This window comes from Culex quinquefasciatus, chromosome 1 (genome assembly GCF_015732765.1).
Source record: "Culex quinquefasciatus strain JHB chromosome 1, VPISU_Cqui_1.0_pri_paternal, whole genome shotgun sequence".
NCBI classification, from domain to species: Eukaryota; Metazoa; Arthropoda; class Insecta; order Diptera; family Culicidae; genus Culex; species Culex quinquefasciatus.
In genome coordinates, this window is record NC_051861.1 from 29,967,454 (window position 1) to 29,993,738 (window position 26,285).

Here is a 26,285-nt window from a genome sequence, read left to right on the forward strand (position 1 = left end):
CAGCTCAGCCGAACTGTAGAGTACCTCCTTGCCTTGTTCCTTCGTGACTCCAAAGGCGTGAGGGGCCAGTATTTTGTTTGCTGCTTCCTGCTTGTCGAAGGCGATCCTTCTGTTTATATCCGGAACCGCACCCGACAGCACAGGAAACTACAGCGTCGTAAGCGCCGGTACTGCCGGACTTTGTTTTCTGTCATTTTCCATTCTGGTTGCAATAAAATGCAAAACCCGAGCTGTGGAGGAAGTGAAGTGAATTCGCTGTGACATGATCATTCTTCCGAGATGCCGGCTTTGCAGAGCGATTGTTTGAAAAACGGTGGCTAATGTTAAATTGAACGATCTTAATTTTTAGGCAAATTTTACCAACGATGATTTTTTTTCAAAAAATAAAAAAATGAAAACGTTCTGCTTCTTTTTTATTTATGTCAACCTCCAGCTCGCCGTTTTTCCTTCTTTGTTCCTATATTCGTTCAAAGAATTTGCTTCACTTCCTCCACAGCTCGGGTTGTACTGAACGATTTATATATTTAAACACATTGACTAACTACTACTAACTAAATAAGTCTTAGTTTAAGTACATGTATGTAAGACATAACATTGATTGATTTATGGTCATATTGGAAATATATCTCATGAAAACATATTTTCAACTAAATCTTATCAAAAATTAGCAAAAATTGACAAATAAACAAAGTTAATTATTTTATTTTATTTTATCCTCTTTTCTATTCAATGAATTGTCTCAGTCTGAAAAAAACATTTGCAAATTTAAAAACTTTTTTAAATTTATTTTCCTTCAAACACAATACTGCTCTAGCCACATAAGAACAGTAACAAAAATTGAAGGCGGCTCTCACTGACAGTTCGCAAGTGGCTGACACTGACAACTAGTTGTATTCTTCTCCACCCGACTCAGCGCACTACTACACACTCGCGAGTACCTTAAGTAGAAAGCCATGCTGATGATCTACCTAATCAACGGGGGTCTATATGGGTGTATTAACCATTGTAACTATAATCTTTTCTAGACTAAAAAAAGTTTTTAATTCAAACCTGGTCATAACTTAAAACTTTGCCAATGGTTGGTATTCAGAAAATCTTATCTCAAGATACAGATTTGCGAAAACATTCACAGCACTTGTGTATAGACAGACACCATTTTGTATGAAGAATATGAGGCAATAGTGCACAATAACTATTTTGGTCATAAAAAACATCAATGGACAAGGTTTCATACAAGTCTGAAAATGCAATCAAAAGTCGATTTGCAATAACGAAAGGAATTAAATACTTTGTTGAATCCAAATTAACGCCTCATTTTTCTGTTTGTTTGTAGTTGTGCAGGTTTGGTTTCAAATATTTCGTTTGATATGTTTCACACTAGCGTGCCCAGCTCTTTGAGGAAGGTGGGGCAATAATATGGACGTTTTGAAAAATACGTCATTTGTGGACACCCCCTGACCAAATTTAGAACAAATTTCTGAGGATGGTGGACAGTTGCCCCACCCTGTGCACGCTAGTGATGTTTCAATTGGGCCCAAAGGTGAAGCTTACATTTGTGATATTATTGTTCACAACGATAAAGCTTATTTTCTGAGTATAATGACACTTTATACGACCGAGAAGGATTTAAAATCGATTTTAAAATCAATTTAAAAAAAATCACAGCTCGTTTTAAGCGGACCTTAGTTGATTCATCAAAAAATGTTGTCCTGTCCTATTTTTTGCATTTAAATGAAAAAAAAACTATCAAAAATGGGTTTTAATCTGTTTTTTACCGTTGAACATAACAATTGACTCAGGGCTTTAGGACCCTATTGTCTATATAAGTGAATTGATCATCGGTGTGGCTTCAGGTAGCTTCAGTGAACAACGATAGATACTCTGGGGTACGTTGTTATCGATCATCCAAGAATTCCAGGAAGTGATGACCTGATGATCTACCTGATCAACGCGAAACTATATGGGTATATCAACCATCGGTATCGCTTCAAGAAGCTTCAGTGGACCATGATGGACACTTTGCACCATGCTGGATTGTTATGGGTTTCCCAGGAACTCTCGGAAGTTAGGTAAATCATCAGGTCATAACTCCCGGGAGTTCCTGGAGGACCCATAATAATCCAACATGGCGAAGGGTATCCATCGTGGTTCACTAAAGCTATCTGAAGCTATACCGATGGTTAATTCACCCATATAGACCTCTGTTGATCAGGTAGCTATCTAGGCCATGACATCCGGGTGTTCTTGGATACCCAGATCCGGATCACCGAAACTGTTGCCCCCGAATAAGCCCCTGGTGGATTGAAAAACCTTCTCCTAAAATCAAATGCAACCGGAAGCAACCCGCCGGTAAAATTGATTGCCGCAGTGCCCAGAACCCTCGCCAGAACAAGTTTTACAGATCGGAATCAAAAATTAGCCACCCTTACCTTTCATTTGCGGCCATAACATTTGAAATCGGTTAATTTCCATTTTTTGAGCGATTTCCTTCAACGTTTGACATTTCCAAATGTTGATCCAGCAAACAAAACAGCGCGCTGCTGACAGACCGCGGATGAACTTTTCTTTTGTTCTACAAGGGGAATTGGGGGTAAAACGGTCAAATTGGCAAACATTGATGTTTTAAAATTTGGCCATTCTAGTGCGTTTGAAAGGTCAAATTTGATGTAACAATGCCTAATTTACTTTAAAAATGAATTACATCGCATCAAAGTAGCGATATTTACGAAAAAATAATTATTTTTTAATTAAACCGAATGACGAAATGATCATTTAACCCCAATCCACCCCCGAATCTTTTTTCGCGGTGTTCATTCGCTCGCGCCAACTCGCGATCTCCGGGCGGTGAACTTTTCGCTCAATTTTGTCGCCGGCACTTTTCAATGAGAAGATTAATAAACAAAACGAAATCAGACATAATATGTGTAAAGGGACTATTTTAAGTTGTCGCTTGAAAAATCATTTTTGAATGAATTTTCTGTTATGTTTTCGTTAATGTTAAAAAATTTTTGCATCATTTTTAGTCAACTGGAATTATACAGAAGTGAATTTTATATTTAAGCGAGGTTAACATTTATTTTCATTCGAAATTATTGAGCCTTTTTCATTGTTAAGTCAAGTATTCTCAGCCGCGATGGTGGCGCCGCCAAGCGTATCCTGGACACTCTAATTTCTTTGATGCAAGGTTGTATGCAACGCATTTTTTTAGTTTACACACAAGTTAGAGCCTAGATGTACATCTGTTCTCTGTGGTTAAATTTGGCATAGTTTGTCTTTAGTGTTATGTGGATGAAGTGGAAAAAGAGTTATTCAAAAAAAAAAAAAAAAAGTGGAAAAAAGTGCCTTGATCAGCAGAACTTCCGGCAGCAGTCCTGGTACAGCACGATTGAAGGCGAGCGATCCAAAGAGGCTGGATGGTGATCGTCACCCACATCTGCTCATCGGGCTTCCAATTTGACATAAAAGTTCCGTTGACAACAAATTTTAAAACTACCATCATTTCAGGTGGCAATCAGGGAAGGTATTTGCCGATGGGCCTCAAAAAAACTTTTTTCAATAATTTCCTTCAAGTTAAGGAATTTACTATAAAGATGTATGGAGCACTTGCAGATATTTTACTAATGAACAGCTTTGTAGAACATTGGTTTGTTCTAAACTGAGTGCTGTTACATTAGAGCGTAAACAAAAATCCCCTTACCATCGCGAGTGAGGGACGACGATGTTTGTATTTTTTGACATTGTTTACGCTCTAGCATTCACTTTTGAACAAAACAATGTTCTACAGAATTGTTCGTTTGTACAAAATCTACAATTGCTTCATACATCATTATAGTGAATTCTGTAACTGGAAAGAAATAAATCAAACGAGGGCTTCGCGATGGTTTTTTGCCATCTGCCATCTCTGGTGGCAATAACACGTCTATTTTTGAAAGTTCAAAAATGAAATGGGTCGTATCGCCCTTTCGTCACAAGGTTACTCAAATAAAATACATTTCTGAAATTTTGGGCTCACTTGCGTTGAATATGTAAACAACATTTATTTAAAATTTAATTGTGTTTAAATAGTTTGGTTATTTTTCAATTCAATTCAATTCGGTTTTATTGGTGAATAATCAAGAAACAATGAGTTATTTTGAAGTGCATAACAGAGTTTTGGAGTTTCTTACAGCTGTGTGTTGCATCATAATCCATTTAGGAACAATTATTTCTTTAACTAAGGCACTAGCAAGAGTAAGAAAAAACTATAAAAAAACTTACAGAAATTGCAAAGGAAAGGGGATAGAGGAAGAGAGAGCTTATATCTAGATCACAGGTAATTTATCCTTTGTAGATGTGTTTGATCATCAGTTCCCCAAGGGCCAGGAATTGTTCTGCCTTGTTCCGGCAGCTCCGAAACCGCGTCATCATCTCCCCGCGAGAGCAAAGAACTCCGGCAGGGTGAAGAGATCTTCCCGGTGACTTCTTGCTGGGCCGTACTGCCGCTACCGGCAGCGACCACGCTGGCGAACGAACGCCCCCAACCAGGAGGGAACGCTGAGTTTTCAGCTGGAACCGTACGCTGTCCAGCTGCAGGAACGGCTGCGCTCGTACTTCGCTGAGGAGGGTGGGACGCTTTCTTCTTCCTCTTTTCCTGCTCCTCGAGGTAGGCCTTGCGCGCGACGCATCCGCGGTAATTGCCGGTATGGTTGCCGTCACAGTTCGCGCACTTTACGCGCGGCTTGGTTTGTTCTGCCTTGTCCCCCAAGTCCGCCTTTCGTGGCAGTGCGCACGCCTCCGAGAGGTGTGACTCACCGCACTTCACGCAGTGTCTTGCGAACCTTCGTGGTGAACGGACACTAGAGCTGCGGTATTTTTTACTACCTAAGCTCAGAGTTATTTCTAAACAAAATTCACAGTCTTTTTAAAGACTACCTGAGTTATTTTCCAAAATTCTAAACAGTCTTTTCAAGACTAACACCACCTGAAATTTTGTTGTATTTTACAAACGAAGCCATCTTTTTAAGAGAACTTTGCTTGCAAAATGCGTCAAAACAAAGGTAAACGCAAATCTTCTGAAGATTTGGTCGTTACGTCGGTGAAGCGTTTGAACGCTAAACCGGCTAACGGAAACAGAAAAAGAAAACAGCCTCTTCTAAGGTCTGATTCTGATTCTGAATGTGAGGTCAATCCTCCAATTCCATTGACAAACAGTTTCGGTGTTTTATCCGAAACTGAAGACAAGGAACCTTCTCCTCGTACTGAGCCTTCTGCCGTCGAGAAACGAGTAAAGGCTCCGCCAATTGTAGTGACTTCCGTCTCCGATTTGGCCAGCTTTCGAACGCAACTGAAGAATTGCAAGGAAACTTGCAATTTGAAAGTTTCGTTCCAGCTTGGTCGAAGAGGAGAATGTCGCTTGTTGACGGAATCTTTACAAGATCACCAAACTTTTGTTGGTTATTTGAAAAACCACAAACACAATTTCTACACGTATGAGACCAAGAATGCTCGGCCATTCAAGGCGGTATTGAAAGGTCTCTCCAACGACTTGTCGGTGGATGAGATCAAAACGAACTTAAGGTGTTGCTTGGCTTTGCCCCATCCCAAGTAATACCAATGAAGAAAAAATCAAACGGGAATATTTCTCGCTTTGGTTTGACTTCACAATTTTATCTGATTCATTTCAACAGAAATGAAATCAACAATTTGAAACTTTTGGACAAAGTACAGTTTTTGTTCCATGTACGGGTAAAGTGGGAGCATTTTAAGAAACATGGCGGTAATGGCCAGAATCTGACCCAGTGCCGGCGTTGCCAGGCATTCGGTCACGGTACTGATCATTGCGCCATGGTTCCAAAATGCATGGTTTGCGGGGATTCTTCTCACGACAAGGACAATTGTCCCGTGAAAGAAGTCACCCAATTTAAATGTGCAAATTGTGGTGGAAATCACAAATCAAATTTTTGGGATTGCCCCATCAGAAAAAAGGTTTTGGATTCTCGTGCTAAGCATCAGCTGAAATCCAAACCGAAATTTTCTCAAAGTCAGGTTGTACCTGCATCTTTAAATCAAACGTTCGTGCTGTCTCACTCGAACAATGCTAGAAATACCCCTACCGTGGAAAAGTTAGGTAACAACAATGGCATTTCTTATGCTAACGTCGTTTCGGGTTAGGGTTCATCCACGAATTTTAAATCCTCTACCAATTTTCAAATTGGGCAGGTACCTCAAATTTCATTTGAAAATTTTTCTGCTGGCAACGCTTTGGGATCTTCTGATCTCGGCGATGTTACGTTTGAAAAATGACTTTTTGCAAAACTCACTGTTTGGTTTGATTCAAACAATGAGTAATGCTACATCCATGATGGAAGCAATCCAGATTGGATTAAAATTTGCGAATGATGTTGTTCTTACCCTGAAGTTTAATCATGGATCTAAGTAATTCCATCAATATTATGAATTTTAATGCTCGCTCTTTAAAAGCGAAAGAAAATGAATTTTTCAACTTTTACGAGTTCATAACGTGCATGTTGCTGTTATAACCGAAACATTTTTAAAAACTGGCACTTATTTGAAAAGTGATCCAGATTATAAAGTTATAACTAATAACCGAATGAATCGAAATGGCGGTGGAGTTGCAATAGTTATCCACCGTAGTATGACTTATAGCACGTTACGTGACTTTAAGTTAAAAGTTATTGAAAGTTTGGGCATTGAACTTGAAACTTCTTTTGGGAAAATTATGATTGCAGCTGCATATTTGCCATTCCAATGCACTGGGGAAAATAAAAATTATTTCAAAGGGGATTTGAATAAACTTACTCGGCATAGATCTCGATTTTTGATCATCGGTGATTTTAATGCCAAACACCAATCTTGGAATAATTCAAAAGTAAATTCCAATGGTAAAATTCTGTTCAGAGATTGCACTTCTGGTCTTTATTCGGTTTTATACCCGAATGGGCCAACTTGCTTTTCTTCTGTTAGAAATCCATCAACAATTGATTTGGTGTTGACAAATCAAAGTCAGTATTGTGGTCCTTTAGTGACTCATGCTGATTTTGATTCTGATCATCTTCCAGTAACTTTTTCACTTTCTCATGAAGCAGTTACCAGACCCAATAGTTCTGTGTTTAATTACCACAAAGCTAATTGGGACAGGTATCAGCATCATATTGAGAATAATTTAAATCATGATTTTGTTTTAGAAACCAAAGCTGATATTGATTCAGCCTTGGAATCTTTAACTAATGCAATTTTGGATGCTAGGAATATTGCTATTCCTAAAGTCCAAGTCAAATTTGATTCTCCCATTATTGATGACGATCTTCAGCTTCTGATTCGTCTGAAAATGTTCGCCGAAGACAGTATCAACGTTCTCGTGATCCTGCACTGAAGCGAATTCAAAAGATTTGCAAAAGGTTATTGACCACAGATTCACTCTCCTGCGAAATGAAAAGTTCGCAAGAGATGTCGAACAAATTAAACCTTATTCCAAACCTTTTGGAAACTTTCAAAGGTTCTTAAGAAACCTCAAAACCCATCCCTTCTTTAAAAGATGGTGATAATATTCTATTAACTAATGGGGAAAAAGCTCAAAACTTGCTCAGCAGTTTGAGAGTGCTCATAATTTCAACTTGAATGTTTTGAGTCCTATTGAAAATCAAATTTCAATAGAATTTCAGAATATTGTTGAACAAGAATTTTCATCAGATGAAGTTTTTAATACGGATCTGAATGAAATAAAATCTATTATCAAAAAATTTAAAAATATGAAAGCCCCTGGTGAGGATGGCATTTTTACATTTTAATTAAAAATTACCAGAAGCAACTTTAAGTTGCTTGGTCAAAATTTTCAACAAATGTTTTGATTTGGCATATTTTCCCAGTAGTTGGAAAAATGCCAAAGTAATTCCGATTTTGAAACCGGATAAAATCCTGCTGAAGCCTCAAGCTATCGGCCCATTAGTTTGCTTTCATCTATTAGTAAATTATTCGAAAGAATAATTCTTAATAGAATGATGACGCACATTAATGAAAATTCAATTTTCGCTGATGAGCAGTTTGGATTTCGCCTTGGGCATTCAACTACTCATCAGTTGTTGAGAGTTTCAAATTTAATTCGAAGCAACAAATCTGAGGGCTATTCTACTGGCGCTGCTCTTCTAGACATAGAAAAAGCATTTGACAGTGTTTGGCATAAAGGTTTGATTGCGAAATTGAAAAGGTTTAATTTTCCGATTTATATCGTGAAAATTATTCAAAATTATTTGACGGATCGTACTCTGCAGGTATGTTATCAGAATAGCAAATCTGATCAACTACCTGTACGTGCTGGCGTCCCTCAAGGAAGCATTTTGGGTCCAATTTTATACAATATTTTTACTTCTGACTTGCCTGATTTGCCCCCAGGATGTCAGAAATCACTTTTTGCTGATGACACAAGCATCTCCGCCAAAGGCAGAAGCCTTCGTGTCATCACAAGAAGATTACAAAAAGCTTGGATATTTTCAATTCTTATTTGAAAGAATGGAAAATTACTCCAAATGCTGCAAAACTCAACTTATTATTTTCCCTCACAAACCAAGGGCTGATTTTCTTAAACCAAAAAGTCATCACATTATAAAGATGAATGAGGTAAATTTAAAGTGGGAGGATCAAGTGAAATATCTTGGACTTGGTTTTGACAAAAACCTTACTTACAAGGATCACATTGAAAGTATCCAGGTTAAATGTAACAAATATATTAAATGTTTGTATCCACTTATAAACAGGAATTCTAGACTTTGTCTCAAGAATAAACTGTTAATTTATAAACAAATTTTCAGACCTGCCATGCTTTATGCTGTGCCGATCTGGACAAGCTGTTGCTTAACCAGGAAGAAAAAACTTCAGAGGATTCAGAACAAAATTCTGAAAATGATTCTGAAACTTCCTCCCTGGTTCAGCACCAGTGAACTTCATCAATTAGCCGAAGTTGACACTTTGGATGTTATGTCCAATAAGATAATTGATGCATTTCGACAAAAATCATTGCAGTCTTCAGCTGCATTGATCCGCTCTTTATATAGTTTATAAGTTAGTTTTAAGGTATCCCTTTTCCCTTTTGTACATGTAGGACCTCCTACATTTGAAATCACTGAATAGCGAAAGCTACAATATTTCATGAATAAATGAAAGTTGCTAGTATTTAAAATTGAGGTGAAAAGTCATCGTTTGTGATTGGACACTCAATAATATTTTAACTGAATGAATGTACATGGAAAAGAAATTTGAATAAATATAAATTTAAAAAAAAAAAAAAAAAAAAAAACCGCACTTCACGCAGCGGGGCCGGAGGTTGCAGTTCCGCAAGCCGTGGTCGAATTTCTGGCAACGGTGGCATTGCGCTACGTCCGTCGGGTTCTTGGTGTAAAACCACCAGTTTACCCAAAAACCGTCCAACGTTTTAGTCCGCCGCAGGTCTTGGATCTTGACGGTGCCGCGGTCAAAGTACAACAGGTACAGTGTGTGTGTACCTGTTACCGTTGTCTTGCGCGAGAGCACTTTAATCTCCCGCGGTTTTATTCCGGCGTTCGAAAGGTGGCCCTTCAGGTCGGAGATCGGACGGTCTTGATAACCTTGCAAGACGACCTTAACAGGGGGCTTCTCGGGGTTGAATGTGTAGAAGTTGAAGTTGCTACGCTTCAATTCTTCAAACACCAGGTCGAAATTCTTTTTGGTCAGTGTGATCACTTGCACTGCCGACTTACCGATTTTCAGACAATATCCGAGGCCTTCCAGCAACTCGTCAACATCGTCCGCTAACGTGTCCAAAACAAAAATTGAGGTGGTCTACGTTCCGCTGGAGAGTTGTTCTTTTGACGTCGGCACTTTTTCCGTGCACGACCATCATCGTCGTCGTCGTCGTCGGTAGTGCTGCTACCGTCAGAGTTGTTATTTTCTTCGTCGTCGCTCAGCATCTGGAACTCGTTCCTGATGGGGATGTTGGCGGATGTTGATGTGCCACTGGTCGTGGCACCGGAAGTACCGGAACGGGTTCGCACTGGTGATCTTGGGACATATTCGGGATGTAGTAACTTTTTGTCGATGCCTTCTGCGTTCACGCTCCCCTGCGCGATGGCGGCCGACACGGCGTTGGTTTGTTTACCTTTTTGCACACGCCCGGTAGACGAACTTCGCGGGTTTTTCGAGGCCGCACTCGAACTGCCACGGCCACGGCCGGCCTCTGGCATGCTGGAGAAGCAAACTCGCGGGTAACCACAATCAATTACGGCGAAAAAAATCGAAAAAACGATGGAGCACTGAGCACTAGCTGCATGCTCTCGTGCGTACACGGAGGGAGCTCATAGTTTGGTTATAATTTAAAAGTATTATGGTATTCGAAACATTTGTAAGATTTGTAAAATCTCACAAGAATTTCCAGGATTGATTTTTTTTGAGCCTTATGACCACTGCGACCAATTAGAGGAATATTATGGTGTGACTTTTTTTTGTAGCAAATCAGGTTAACCCAACACCATGGAACGATGAGAGGCAGCTCCTGTTTACTGCATGTTGTCCCAGTTAGGGTCGACTTGTTTTTTTTCAGGCTTGATAGTCCGAAGTCGTCCCAAGAATTTCACCTAAGATAATACCGACCAAGAAAACTTTCCGCGCAATGTTTGTTTGTTCATGGAAAACTTTCCAATGAGTATGTTGTTTTGCTTCTATGATGTTCTATGATGAACATTGTTGGCAATGAATTGCAAACTGCAGCTTTAAATTTTTCGAATCCCTCCTCGTTCTACGAAATTGTTAATGGATATCGGCCGTTTCACGAAATCTACTTCAGTCAAAAGCAACCAAACAAAGCCCAACAAGCTCCTCGATGTTAATTATTTTGTTGTGCTCAAAATATCAGTCCATCAGTACAAAATGCATCCAACGTCCTTCCACGAAAGGGAAAAACAATAGCTTTTGACTGCAGGTTTTCCCTCAAACTTTCCCTCACCCACCTACATTTTCCTGCATCCCTCTTGCACCGCGTTTTCCACGCTCGCTCCTCTCCGCCTGATGCTGCTCTAAATTAGGTCATGAAAAATAATGTGTTACGTTAAGACTTAATTGATGTTATGACGGAGAATAGCTTACGCGAGAGCGAACGCGAGAGTCCCATACTGATGTTCGTGATGAGTTTCACGCGCACGCGGAAAATGAGCGCGAGAGTTTTCCACTTTTCCTCTCGTTCTTTCTCTCCGCTGGGAGAGGAGTTTTCCCGACGTTCGGGTTCGGGTTCGCTCTCCTGGCCTCAGAATCCGTACGTTGCTGGATGTGCTGACGGAACAGTGTCCGCCAGTCTGGTGTGCGTCGGTTGTGACGAGGTCGCGCTTCAGAGTTTGTTTGAACATCCATAATCATATTGCAGCCAGCCAGCCTGAAGTAGCATCCACAGCAGCATCCACAGCATCCAAAGAAAAAAAAATCATCATCTCCCCATATCGCGACCCTAGCGGGGTGGACTCGGAGGGACGTTTTCTTTTGTTGGTGGTGGGGGAAAAAGTGTGGGTGGAAATTCGCGCGAATCTCCGCTGGATGTACGACGAAGACGACTTCCGAGGTGACCACACAAAAGTCGGATGCTGGGAAGAGTGAAAAAGGAAAAGCTTGTCCCCCTGAAAGGTGTGAAATTTCAAGCAGTTGCGTGTGTGTGCGAGTGTGTGTACATAATGTGATGGGATCCTCAGAGCGGTCACAAAATGAGGAAAAACATCACCGTTACAGCATATATCCCTTCGTCCTTAAGTAGCTAGTTGATAGTTGTTGTTAGTAGATGAAGAAACTACGCAAGAGTGAGAAGTGAGTCCTCAAATGTTCTAACCTTTGCTCAACACACACACAAAATCTGTACCCCACACTGTCGATATCTATCTGGTTAGTGAAAAAAAAAGAAAAGTCGTGAAAACCGTTCGAGTGAGTGAGAAATTTTATCCAGTTTGATCTTATTCAACAAACGAGAAAAAGAAAAAAAAAAACCCAAGAAAGGATTTTCCCCCCGAGACGACAAAACAAGGATTACCTGAGCAAAACTGTTGCTGCATGCTGGGGGGGAAAAACTGTGTCGCTCCCCTAGCAAGAGAGACTGAAGAAAAGCCGTCGGGAAATCGCAGCACCAGAAAGGTAGGCGCACATCACGATCGCGCGATGATTTAGGGCGACCAAGTCGGTGGGAAAATCGATTTTTTTCAACCAACCAGGACCGGGAGTTGAACGAGGAGGAGAGTCAGGAATAAAAAAAAAGTGGGAAGTTTTCTTTTCAGTGCGGCCTAGCGCCGGAAAAAAGAATCTGCGGGGCGAGGGGAAATGGAAAATTTATAGGTCACGAGCGCAGGCTGCACACTGCTGAAGGGATTGGCCAAGATGATGGGTGAAAGTTTTTTAAAGTGATGAGGTGCATCGCAAACACCTGTGAATGAAAGAGTGCAAGGGGGGTGGGGGAGTTATTGACGTCATCGACACCTGATCCTGGTGAAGAGTTGCGAGTTGCAATCTGGGACAAGGAGAGGGGTGAAAGCTTGGTGATTGAACAAAGCTGGTTGATGGATTGGCTTTAGCGGTGAATGAGCGATATGTAGGAAGCAAGGAAACTTATTTTTAGAGCTGTTGGACAGCTTTTGATTGATTTTTATGAGATAAACTATGACAAATAGGATTGTAAATTTAAATTTTATGTTTCATCTATTTTTATCGACGAGAATCGTAAGAAGAAGAAAGTTGTTAGTAAGTTAGTGCATAGGTTAGAGTGTTTTAGTTACATAAATCAAAGAGATTTAAAATATCTTTGCTTATGCAATGGTTCCAATTTCTTGGTAACAGTCATGGTGTCATTACCTTACAGCAAACTTTGTTTACAAACAAGCCAAGACTAACATTTTTGACAATTTCCAACTTTAACAACCAGTTTGCAATGAGTTCAGGGAATTTTTACCACTTTTTGATTGAATAAAATGCCCATGTGATACATACAACTATCTTTTAATGTCGTTTGATATTGCAGAATGCAAATACGAGCATGTAAATATGCTTGGTCATATTTTGCAGTAAAAATGTCAAAATCGTCAAAGAGTCTTGTCTTGTTTGCAAACTTAATGTGCACTGGGGTGAATTGGGACTACAGTTGGAATAGAGACATCACGTTTAAGAGCAGTTTAAAGGTTAAAATTGGGAAATAGATATATACTAGGATGTAACAAAAATGACTTTTTGGCGGGCATTCAAGGGTTTGTTCCGGTGGGCATACTAAGCCTAAATCCAAAATATGAGCTTGATTGGACGTAACAGGAGCTGGCGCTTTGCATTTGAATTTCAAATGGGATTTAACCCGTAAAAAAGATTTTTTCAAAAATGTCACTTTTGAGGCATTTTGGCCACTGAAGCGTTTATTTTCAACATTATTGGCGTGTAGGCCAGATCCTTGCGCATCTTTTGGTATATATAACATTGAAATTTTGAGCACCCTGGAGCTCGGTACAGACCTTCAAAGTTTGGCATTTTTTCGAAAAATCGGCCCCGGCAAAAAAGATATGCGTAGAGCGTCGCGACGCCTCAGACGCCATTTGATTTTGAAACTTTGAAGGTCTGTTGTAATTTCAATTTCAATTGTTTCAATTGTAATTTCAATGTTATATATACCGAAAGATGCGCAAGGATCTGGCCTACACGCCAATGATGTTTTTGGTTAACGCTTCAGTGGCCAACATGCCTAAAAAGTGACATTTTTTTTAAATCTTTTTTTATGGGTTAAATCTCATTTAAAATTCAAATGCAAAGCGCCAGCTCCTGTTACGTCCAATCAAGCTCATATTTTGGATTTGGGCTTAGTATGCCCACCGGAACAAACCCTTGAATGCTCTCCAAAAAGTCATTTTTGTTACATTCTAATATATACACATTTTGCTAAGCTGTATCTGGTTTAGCTGAAACCACTTAAAAATATCAAAAGCAAAAGGAAAGGTTCATGGCAAGGTCAATTTGTCGCTGAAATTCAGTGAAATTATACTATTTGTTTATCAACTGAAATTTCAGTAAACGATTCAGCAATTTAAATTTTACTAAACTACAGTCAATTGATATTTTTCTTAATTACTGATAATTTCGGTAAAACTAAAGTTTTGTTTTTGTTATCTTTGTTTCTTAGTCAAAATTAATCACAACACAGTGGAGTTAAACTCGGCCACATCCAAACAGTAGATCATAAGTGACATTTCTGTTTACTGTTGACACATTTCTCAGCAATGTTCATTTCCATTTATCAGAAAAAGTAATGATTACTTAATCACATTCAGTTCTTTATTTTGCTGAAATGGCAAATCAAAATTTGATTTGTGGAAAACTTGCGAAAAATTATTCCAAAGTGACCAAATTATTTATTCTTTTGAGCTCCAAACAACTTTCATGTCCAAGGTAATTTTTCAAAACTACGTAACAATGCTTGAAAGGCTAAAGGTTCGTGTGTAGTAGAAAATTGTGTTACAGTAAAGTTTTTGGTGGATCCAAGCTTTTTATAGGGTATTTTAACCATTAGTGGATCCCCTAGTAGAGCCGAAGCACATTTTTCACAAATTTTCAATATTTTAAGCCCTTTTTCATAACCCTTTGTACAAAACAATGAAAATTGAAGTCTTTTGAACAATTTTGACTATTTGTTTTATCAGTTTATTTGTTTTTGAGCAGAAAAATAGCCATTTGAAAAAAAAGTTTGTTTGCCTGTTATGGACCCCCTTTTCCTATAGTGGACCCGGGTCCATAATCCGATTGTGGACCCGGGTCCATCCACTATAGGCAAATTGTTATTTTTATACCAAATTTAACCGATATCAAAACATCAGATGAATGGTGTAGGTCTACTGATAGATATAATGAATAAAAGATGGATTTTGCTCACTTTTCATCATAAACAAATATGTTTTGTTAACAAATTTAGCTTTAAGCAACAAAAAAAACCTAACAGACATTTAAAAACATTTATTTCCGAAAAAGATCAGAGAAAACGTTTCAAAAATCACTGTTAACATAAAATAATAAAAAAAGTAATTTTGATGCACATTTTTTCATATAAATTACATAAATGGTTGACCGAAACTAAACAATAGATTTGTTAACAGTTGCTCATAAAACCACGCATGTTTATTTAAAAAAAAATGTGTTGTTCTTGATTTATTATTATAAAGTATCATTTCAAACTGCAATTATTATGCTTCTGTTAAGTACAATTGACTATAGTTTTGATTAATTATATTTTTTACGGCTTTAGCATTTTGGTACTTTTAACATGAAACAGCTATATTTATACTCATAATTGAAAAAAAAAATGCGTTTAGGTTTTAACAGCAAGCATTTATTGTATGTTTAGGAGAAACTTTTGCTTAAATACACAATTTTCTACATTTTCGAAGGTTTAATTAACAGGGGTCCACTTTTGGAAAAGTTTGGATTTTCGTTGTCCTATATTGGACCCCCTTAATTTTTGCTCGAAAATGAGCAGTTCTTCGTTTTATTTTAGTAAAGTTCCTTAAAGTTGCATTATTTCGACTTGCCGAAGTTAAATAAGCATTCAAAAAGTGATTTACCGTCAGTGGGGGTGACTATGGGTCAAAAAACGAAACACCTCTCGAAATTTCTTAATAACAAAAACAATTTAAATAACATCGAAAATCTTTTAACGTAGATTTGTTCTTAGATAGTTTACTAACATTTTGCCAAAATATGGTCGATTTTGATGAACACTACCTTAAATGCCAATTGTTTGAAAATTGACCCAATCTCACCCCTTAGAGGGGGTGACATTGGGTCAAATGAAACTAAAATGATGCTGAAATACAAAGATATGGTAAAAACAAGTCATCCAACAGCGTTTCTTGTTCGAGGGAATCGTATTGACACGCTACAATGTTTGAAGTGGAGATTTTCAAATATTTGGGTAGTTTTCGAGCAATTCTAACAATAATATTAGAAAATGATTTTTCGAGAGGTCATTTTTGGCCAAAAACGTACCCCAACTTTAGACATCTGCCAAAATAACAGGATATGTTCTAGGAACGAATTTTTTTCAGCGAAGTCATCTTAAGATGTCCCCTACACAACCCTTTTAACAGAATTCAGTTTCATTGAAAAGAATCTGAGAAATGGTAAAATCCGTAAAAAATCACTTTGACCCAATCTCACCCCCCCGACCCAATGTCACCCCCACTGACGGTAATAGTTAATTCAATCATAAAATATAAATGCAGTTTATTTTTGTGAAAATGCTAGTGGCCATGGCTGATTTCAGATGTCGAAATCAAAACACTTATTTTGGCACAAAGGACAATTCAATATCAATCAACATTGATTTAAATGATGCTGAACATGCAAAATAAAAGATTTGAAGACAACACCACGCTTGAAATTGAGATTTTATTGAATTTTTCATCAAAAACCCTTCAGAGGTTCCACTATAGGAAAGGAGTCACTAATGGATAACGTACCCTACATTCAAATCATCTCAAATTGTCATGTTTTTCTCAACGAACATGGTTTTGAGTCGGAAAACGGAATGCATTTTTGGAATCTTTGGACAATTTTGCACTACACCCATACGGCGGTCGCATGATTGTGATGCATGGTGGCATGAAAGTATATCAGAATCTGCATGAAACTGTGCTCATGCAGTTTTTGCGATATAGGGGTGTGACATTGTTTTTTTTTCACAAAAAAAAACCCTTATCAGAACGAGAATTGAACCACCATCTTCTTGATTTTTGATCCAACACGCTACCACCAAGCCATGAACACTTGACGAAATGTAAGTGAAAGAGCACCAACATATTCTTCTCTTTGGAGTGTAGCTCGGGGACGGGCCAGCTTTATATGTGTTGGTGAGAACTGCAGATCGCTGACATGTTTACACGCGGGCAAAAATGATCTACGGGCTTGCTGCAAAAAATGTTGTAAAATGTGAAATTTTCTGCAGCAAATCCACTGTTGCAGATTTTGAGATATATTTTTCCTTTGGGTGATAACTGTATTCTATTCAGAGTTATGACAATTTCCATAAAAAAGTCGAAGCAAAAAATGTTCGCTTTGTAGGGATTATGGGTTGCAGGATTGAATATGTAATAAATTATTAAATGAGTATTTATTATAAGATTGATATAATTCATAAATAAGAGTTAAGAGCGCAACAAAAAGTGCGCACCTTCATGAATATTGCCTTGTTAGCTAATCGTGGATTGAGTGCGAGAGCGCGCTAGCGAGCTGCAAGATAGAACAACGAGCGAGAAAACAACGAGATGCGCGCGGCCGGCGAAAGAGAGAATGAAGATTGTCAAATCAGTTTTGTGGTTAATTTCTGTGGAATAAGACGTGTTGTTTGTTAATTGCAAAATATCTGTGTTTTTATTATAAAAGAAAGTCCCCGATCACGACAATTTCTGTGGAATAAGACGTGTTGTTTGTTGATTGCAAAATATCTGTGTTTTTATTATAAAAGAAAGTCCCCGATCACGACAATGGCACAGTCCGGTAAGTCGAACCTTTTGATTCATGAAAGATCATTTGTTTTGCTTGAATTGTTGTGTTGTGAAATCCAACAGTTTTGTTTACCTGCCAGGAAGCAGGTCCAAATTTCGCTTTGTTGTTGTGCCTGTGTTTTGAAACAGGTAGATTTTTGCTTGAACTTGTTATTTGAAATTGATAAAAGGCATAAAACTATCTGCGATAATTGACTGTCTTGAATTTAATGAATGATTTGCTTGTTGTTGTGATATTGGGAACGAATGTTTTGTTTTGAAGTAGTAAGTTTGGCTTTTCGTTGTGATAATTGAAAACCAATGTTTTATTCTAAGTTTATGCAGGAATTTGAAGGCAAATAATTTGCTCAAGATTTGATTGTTTTTGTACAATCACATTTTTGCTTTAGATTTGATTGTTGTTGTTTTGATTTACGACCAATGTTTTGTTTTTAATTTGATGCAATGTTTAATCGTTGTTGTGGAAATTTAACTCCAATGTTTTGTTACGAATCAGACTTCATTTTTTTTTTTTTCTTATTTTTGTGATTGATGAAAATCAATATTTTGTTTATAATTTGACAAAAGATTTGACAAGATTGTGGAAATTGAAAACAATAATTCTTTATGAATTAAATGGAGGATTAGTTTGCGATTGAAGGTAGATAATTTGTTTTTAATTTAGTTATTGTTTTGGTAATTGAAATCAAATTTGTTGTTTGAATTTTATTGTTGTTATTATAATTGACGACCAATGTTTTGAATTTGATGCAAAATTTGATTGTTATGGATTGTTGTTATTATTGATGATCATGATCATTATTTTTATTTTTATTTTGGATTGGATGCTGGTTACTTTGGTAATTGAAGACCAATGTTTATTTTTGAATAAGATAAATATTTGCTTCTTGTTAGTTTTGTTTTAAATTTAATGAAAGATATGCTTGTTGTGGCAATGACTTGATGCAAAGTCCAATAAAATCACAAATAACAAAATTTACAGGTTTAATTTTGATTGAAAGATTTGACTGTTGATGAGGGAATTAAAGACCAATGTTTTGTTATGATAAGATGACAAATTTGCTTATTTTTGCGATAAATAAAAACCAATATTTTGTTTCGAGTAAGATACGAGGTTTGATTGATATTGTGGTAATCGAAAACCAGGTATTATTTTGAATATGATGATAGATTTGCTTTTTGTGGCAATCGAAGGCCAAGATTTGTTTTCTGAATTTGAGTATTGTTATTATAGAACGGTATTTTTACTCGGTTTTAAATTTCATGCAATATTTGATTGTTATTTTATGGTGGGCAATTTTGAGTTTTAAATTTGACGCAATATTCGATTGTTTATATGGTAATTGATGACCAATGATTTGTTTTGAAGTTGATGCAAAATTTGATTATTAATTTTATGGTTAATGAAAATGTTTAGTTCTCATTTGAATGAAGATTTGATTGTTGTTATTATTGACGATAAATTTTTACTGTGAATTTGATGCAATATTAGATTGTTGCTTGATGCTGTGGAAATGAAAAACTAGCGTTTTAGAATTCTAATGAAAATTTTATAGATTTATGCAGAAATTGACAAACAATGTTTTGCTTTGAAATTTGATTTGAGCAACGTTTTTTGCCGTTATAATTGATTAGTCATAGTTAATTTTGAAGTCTCTTCTTTGTTGGAGCCTGACAGACCTCTGCGATGGTAGTCAGAAAAAAAGTCTCCTCTGTGTTGGAGCCTGACAGACCTCTGCGATGGTAGTCAAAAAAAAGTCTCCTCTGTGTTGGAGCCTGACAGACCTCTGCGATGGTAGTCAGAAAAAAGTCTCCTTTGTGTTGGAGCCTGACAGACCTCTGCGATGGTAGTCAGAAAAAAAGTCTCCTCTGTGTTGGAGCCTGACAGACCTCTGCGATGGTAGTCAGACAAAAAGTCTCCTTTGTGTTAGAGCCTGACAGACCTCTGCGATGGTAGTCAGAAAAAAGTCTCCTCTGTGTTGGAGCCTGACAGACCTCTGCGATGGTAGTCAGAAAAAGTCTCCTCTGTGTTGGAGCCTGACAGACCTCTGCGATGGTAGTCAGAAAAAAGTCTCCTTTGTGTTGGAGCCTGACAGACCTCTGCGATGGTAGTCAGAAAAAAAGTCTCCTCTGTGTTGGAGCCTGACAGACCTCTGCGATGGTAGTCAGAAAAAAGTCTCCTCTGTGTTGGAGCCTGACAGACCTCTGCGATGGTAGTCAGAAAAAGTCTCCTCTGTGTTGGAGCCTGACAGACCTCTGCGATGGTAGTCAGAAAAAGTCTCCTTTGTGTTGGAGCCTGACAGACCTCTGCGATGGTAGTCCGAAAAAGTCTCCTCTGTGTTGGAGCCTGACAGACCTCTGCGATGGTAGTCAGAAAAAGTCTCCTCTGTGTTGGAGCCTGGCAGACCTCTGCGATGGTAGTCAGATATAAAAATGAACAATCTGTGCTGGAGTTCTTTGCGAAAGCAGTCAGATAACAATCTCCTCGATAAAGGAACCTGACAGACTTTTGTGATGATTTTTGCCTTCCTCACCTTACTGAGAAAAGGCCATAAAATCACTCGGAAAATGAACTTTTTAATTAGACCTCCTAGACCTACCTTCATTTGTACATATCGACTCAGAATCACCAACTGAGCAAATGTCTGTGTGTTTGGCTGTATGTAGACATGTGTACCAAATCAATGTCATTGGAATATCTCGTGACAGGTTCAACCGATTTTGGCCGGAACGGTTTTAATCGATCCGTCTTAACGTCCCCTAAGTTGCTATTTAAATTCATGCAGTTTTATCATGCATTTAAAAAGTCATGTTAAAAACCGTTTCATATTAAATTAAAATTATGGTAAAAGGGTGGTTTTTTCATGAAACTCTCACATGTTATATATTTTTAGAAAGCATATGAGAAGACCTTTTAGGTAAAGTAAGAATTTTCAAGATCTGACTTACCTATCTTAAATTACAAGCAGTTTAAAAAATGGTCTGAATTCACATAACCTCAACTGGTCGGGTCTGATCGCCACGAAAAAGCCATGTAGAGGGATGCCTTTTTCCTCAAAGGCCGTGTCTGTATAATCTTGACAAAAGTCTGTAGGTAGTCTGTTAATTTATTAGGAGCTCTGGTGCTGCGATCACGTTAGGGGAGATCAATAAACCATGTGGACACTTTAGGCGGATTGGAATCACTCTATAAATGAGAGGAAGGCACCAACCTCCTAAAGGTGGATTATGTAACGTTTTTTTAAATAACTTCGCAGAAGGAGCCTTATGGATTTTACAAATATATTGTTCAGCTAATTTTTTCATTCAATTAAGGACCGTCTTTAACATCACAAAAGAAATTGACCTAAGAAAATTAATAAATAAATTTAAATGTGAAAGTGAGCACTTTTTTTGTATCCACAGATAAAGCAATATGTATTTTGGCGTTATGTCTGTGAACTACCTAAAAAATGATTTTAAATTCATCGAATAGGACTAAAACGGTTGTCACAATTACTAAAACTGGAGTTTTCCTCTCTTGAAAGATAAACCTCTAAATCAGCGATTCTCAACGGGGGTACCAGGCCTACTTGATTTACACGGTAGGGGGTACCAGCCTAGAAGAAGGTTGAGAATCGCTGCTCTAAATTGATAGACGCTAATGATTAAGTATTCCATATTGATAGTTGTTATGGTTAATTGTTACTTTAATCGATTTACTCAGCTGTGATACAAAAGTTGCTTGAAACCCAACATTATTTCACAGGGAAGTAAAAATTTAAGTAATCGTTAACATGAACATTACATTATAAGTTAAAAAATGTAAAATAATACACTTAATAATTAATTTGATGCGTTTTTAAATAATAAATAAAGGAATGATTAATCATCAGAAATGCTTGAAATATAATTTAAAGTGTGAGAGCGTTGCGTCACAAGAGAAAATAATACAAATATTTGAATATTAATTTTGAATTGAGAAGTATGAGTGACAATTTGAGCAACAAAAAAAAACATTATTTAAAAAAAACTAGGAAATATTTAAATTTATTTTTCAATGTAATATCTGTTATTTGTATCAAAATGGTTCAAAATCATTCATTAATTTCGATAAAAATTATATTTTAACACTGTATCATTTTATTGAGTTAAAAAAACTTTCAAAATTTTAGTATGGTAAATACATCAAAAATCAATTAAGAGAAACATTATTTTGAAATAAATTAAAGAAACTTTGGGGTTCTTTAATCGATTGTACTTAATTATGAAACCAAACTTTTTCAAATTAAATAACAGGAGTTTATCAGCAAAGAAAAAGTTAAAATTTTAAATAAGAAAAGAAATTATTGACAGGGATCGTAAAGATCGTGATTAAAAAAAATAAGTTTCTGTGAACAATCTACTCAAGTAATATATCAAAGTTGCTTGGAACTCATTTTACATTACGAGAAAAATAAAACAAAATATTTAAAATAAAACATTAAAAAATCTTTCAGCTGTTTTTAGATAAGCAAGATACGTTTTGAAGGAATTTATGGTTAGGATATTGTCTCCTCCGTGTTGGAGCCTGACAGACCTCTGCGGTGGTAGTTTGAAAAATGTTTCGCCTGAGCTGGAACCCTTTGAGATAGTAGTCAGATTGCAATCTATACATCTATGCATTACAAAAATAATTGAATAAAATATGTTTTTTGTTGTTATCTGATAAGCACAGTACATTTTGAAGGTATATATAAATAAAATGACCTTAAACATTGTTTTGATCATGATTAAATGTAACATTGAATAATCTAATCTACGGTAATATCAACAGTGCTTGAATCCATACCTTTAGCTACAATAAATACAATTTGAAGAGAAAATTAATTTGACATATAATAGAAATCGAATATAGCGGAACGGCATTTATTTCAGTTTATATATTTTATTTTTATTGCAACAATTTACCACATGATTTTGTTTTATTCATTAGAATAATATTTTCTGAACTATGTTTTGTTTCAAGATAAACAAAAATATTATTAAGTAGACACAACAGAGAAAAAAAACTATTCGGTAAAAACTATTCTTTGTCTGGTTAAAAGATCGCGTAAGTGAATATTAATAGAAAGTACAAAATTTTTAATATAAAAGTTGAAAAATGTTGATACTACCATGCATTTACAGAACAAAATCGTTAAACATGTAATTTTTTTTTTTAAGAAAGCTTTTGTGGCATGAATAAACAACATTTGATTTTATTTTTTTATAAAAAAAATGTATTTTGTAAGCAAAGCACATTTTGAGCATTAATTGAATTATTTATATTATTTTTGCAATTTGCTTCATTTATTGATATTGCTTTTCAAGAAATCATCTTAAACTTAAATATGGACTGTTTTTTATTTTATAAAAGTGTACCGGTACTGATGAAAACAAATTCTTCAAAAATATTACTGATTTTGCATTTTAGTAATTTTTGCCATGATTTATTAACAAGTTCAAAATTAGTTAAAATGCGGTAATTTTTGATACAATGTTAAGCGGTGTATGCACATCGGAAGGAACCGGTCAAGAAAAAATTCAAATGGGCAGCAGTAGAAGCGAAAGCATGCCAGATAGGGTGAAGAAAAGCCTCAAGAAAACGCTCCCTCTCCTTTGTTCTGCTGTTCGTAAAGCTGTTTCTTGACCCCTTTCCTTCCGATCTCCATGCTAGTCTTTATTTAAAAAAAAATTGTTTGTTTTAGCTGTACAGCTTGGTTGGGAATAAGATACAGAAAAGTACAGATAAAAATATTGAAAATGAGGAAGGCTTGAAGATCCATCTTGGGTGTTTTTGGGTATTAAGCATAAACATATACTTTTCGTCACGTTTGCATTTAACATTACCTAAAATCAGTTTATGTTTACCTTCAAGTCCCGTCTAGTGGATCAATCGGACGTGGCACTGGGCTTGGGCTCATAATCCATAGATCGGTTTGAACTCCGTGGCGGGCGCACATAAATTCAAAGTGTAAATTTGAGTAAAAACAATATCTGTGCCTGTCATAGTTTTTGTTTCAGATTTTTTTAAAAATAAGTTAAATAAATTACCACATTGTATATATTTTTAGAAATGCTTATTCTTTGTTTTTTTTTATGGTACACATAAATTTAAAACTTTAAAAACGCCAGGATTATGCTTCATTTGTTATTTAAGTCAGCAACACGTTAGAATTTTGAATTAAGAACACATTGTTTTATATTTCATATTCACAAAATGATGATAAATAAAAATAATGTGACTCCATTTAATTCGAAATGTTTAAAAAAATAAAAATTGCTTTTGAATTTGAATTATTATTTTTAAATCGTGTTGTGTTGTTTCAGCAATGTTTGTAAAATTTGCTTTTTAATTTTAAATTACATAAAATTTAAAGAAAATCAGGTAAACAATCACTAATCTCGTATTGCATAAAAAATTGATAAACCTGCATTTATTTGAGAAATATTTGTGGTTTTTGTTTTTCTCCTCGTTTTTTCTTTTTCTTATATTTTCAGGTGTTTTAAATTTTCAACCTCATCAGCGCATTCCATTTTCTACAACTTCTGCGATCGGATGTCAGCCTCTTGGACAACATAGATGAAACATTTCGAAGACTGCGCGTCGAGGAACCCGACGAAAATCTTTTAGGAAATAAAAAAAAAACATTAATTGATTTAGCATTCATGCAATTTTTCTGTTAGGAATTATGATTGATATTCGTCATCTTGAGAGTAGAAAAGAGGGAGAATGTAGGGATTATGGGTTGCAGGATTGAATATGTAATAAATTATTAAATGAGTATTTATTATAAGATTGATATAATTCATAAATAAGAGTTAAGAGCGCAACAAAAAGTGCGCACCTTCATGAATATTGCCTTGTTAGCTAATCGTGGATTGAGTGCGAGAGCGCGCTAGCGAGCTGCAAGATAGAACAACGAGCGAGAAAACAACGAGATGCGCGCGGCCGGCGAAAGAGAGAATGAAGATTGTCAAATCAGTTTTGTGGTTAATTTCTGTGGAATAAGACGTGTTGTTTGTTAATTGCAAAATATCTGTGTTTTTATTATAAAAGAAAGTCCCCGATCACGACAATTTCTGTGGAATAAGACGTGTTGTTTGTTGATTGCAAAATATCTGTGTTTTTATTATAAAAGAAAGTCCCCGATCACGACACGCTTGTAGGGGATCCTTAAACCATAAGCTTTGAGCGCAACAAAGTGTGCTAAAAGATAAACAGGAGCACAACAAAAATAGCTGCATACTTATTTTAACACAAAAGTAAAGGATATTTGTTAGAAACTCGGCCAAAGTTGGGGGGAAACTTATGCGTTTATTTGTAGTTCATCTAAACTTTGTTTTCAAATGCCTTATTTAACAGAAATGCAATATCAGCCTCAACAGTGGTTTCCAACTGTTCAAATACAATTTCAAAGACCTGCACATTCCAACATCACCTCCGGAATCATCTTTTAGATCTTTTATGCTATAAAGTTTTGGCTTCTTTCCCGATAACCTGAGAGCTCCCTTTCATTAGATAATGCCCCGGGAGGCTGGTTAAAAGTGAGGGAGAGAGAGAGAGAGAGAGAGATCACCATCGCAACGCACCGTCGTACATCTTCATGAAAATTTTTCACCAACATTTTCCCATGCCCTCTCGTGTGCAGTTGCAGTATCTCAGTGTACTGTTATTGCTGCAGCATCCAGTATAACAACACCGTCGGGGGTCAGTATCCAGGACAACAGCTCTCTTTGTTGCACACTCTGGTGGTGGCGAAATTCCTTCGACGAGGCGGCGGGGGGAGGTCCTTTTTATAGAATGGGGCACAACAACAACATCCAGAACAATAGCGGGGGAGGGAGATGGTAGGAAAACGCGCGCGCGCCTGAATGTATGCTATACCACCCGTCGACGTCGTGTGAACTGCACCACGTGAACTAACAACATCAAAAGGAAAGACCCCGGCCGTGGTTGACCGTAAAGGGAGGGGTGACGGGTGGTGGCTTCACGAGGTGAAAAAGCATTCATAACTGAACCGCACAGCCGAAAACCCTGGTGAGTCCTTCTCCTGGCTCCACTCGCCCCCGAATGTTGGTATTATGGAAACGAAAATATTTTTTCATTACACGAAGGAAAAACAATTCCTGACCTCGGCCCACACTTCCCCAACATTTTCGCTGGACCCGTGGACCGCGAGAGGGTCGCAGCATAACAAAAACATATTTGTGCACACATACCGGATCACACATACACCAGGCGTAACACACATATCATCGGCTAAAATATCAAACTGTCACCGGCAGAAACCATAAGGGAGAGAGAGAGAGAGACAGCGTACTCACCTTACCGTGATTTCTAACCAACATGATGTGGGGTTTGGGGAAGGTTGCTTTTTACTTCTTTCTTTGGGAAAACACGTCACCACCAGCGATGGACGCCGGAGTGACGCCATTTTTGCGAATTTTCCGAGGGAAATGAGGACCCGGGTCGGGTTCTGGCGAAGACTTTAAGCAAATTATAAAATTTTTACTGGAATTTGGATTTATGGGAGGACTTGTGACAGCTGGAGTTCGTTAAATAAATACTCCATCAGAAAAATCTTTTTTCCCAAATACCCATAATTTTATACAATTGGGTAACAAAAATAAGAGAGGTTTTAAACTATGTTTGTATTTTTTTTTTTCGATGAAAAACACGTTTTCTTGGAAAACGGGAATCGGGCGTCCAATTTTACCTAAAAGTCCCTTTGACTCAAAATTTCTAAATCATCACAA

At 37.0% G+C, this 26,285-nt stretch overlaps 1 protein-coding gene across 1 annotated transcript in view; it reads left to right on the top strand.

The window, feature by feature from the left end:
• The first annotated feature begins 11,298 nt into the window (after positions 1–11,298).
• The window catches only part of LOC6038022 (serine-rich adhesin for platelets), a 330,641-nt gene continuing 315,654 nt past the window's right edge, over positions 11,299–26,285 (top strand). Inside the window, 1 exon segment of the mRNA XM_038249661.1 lies at positions 11,299–12,135. The gene's annotated coding sequence lies outside the window, so the exon portion shown is untranslated.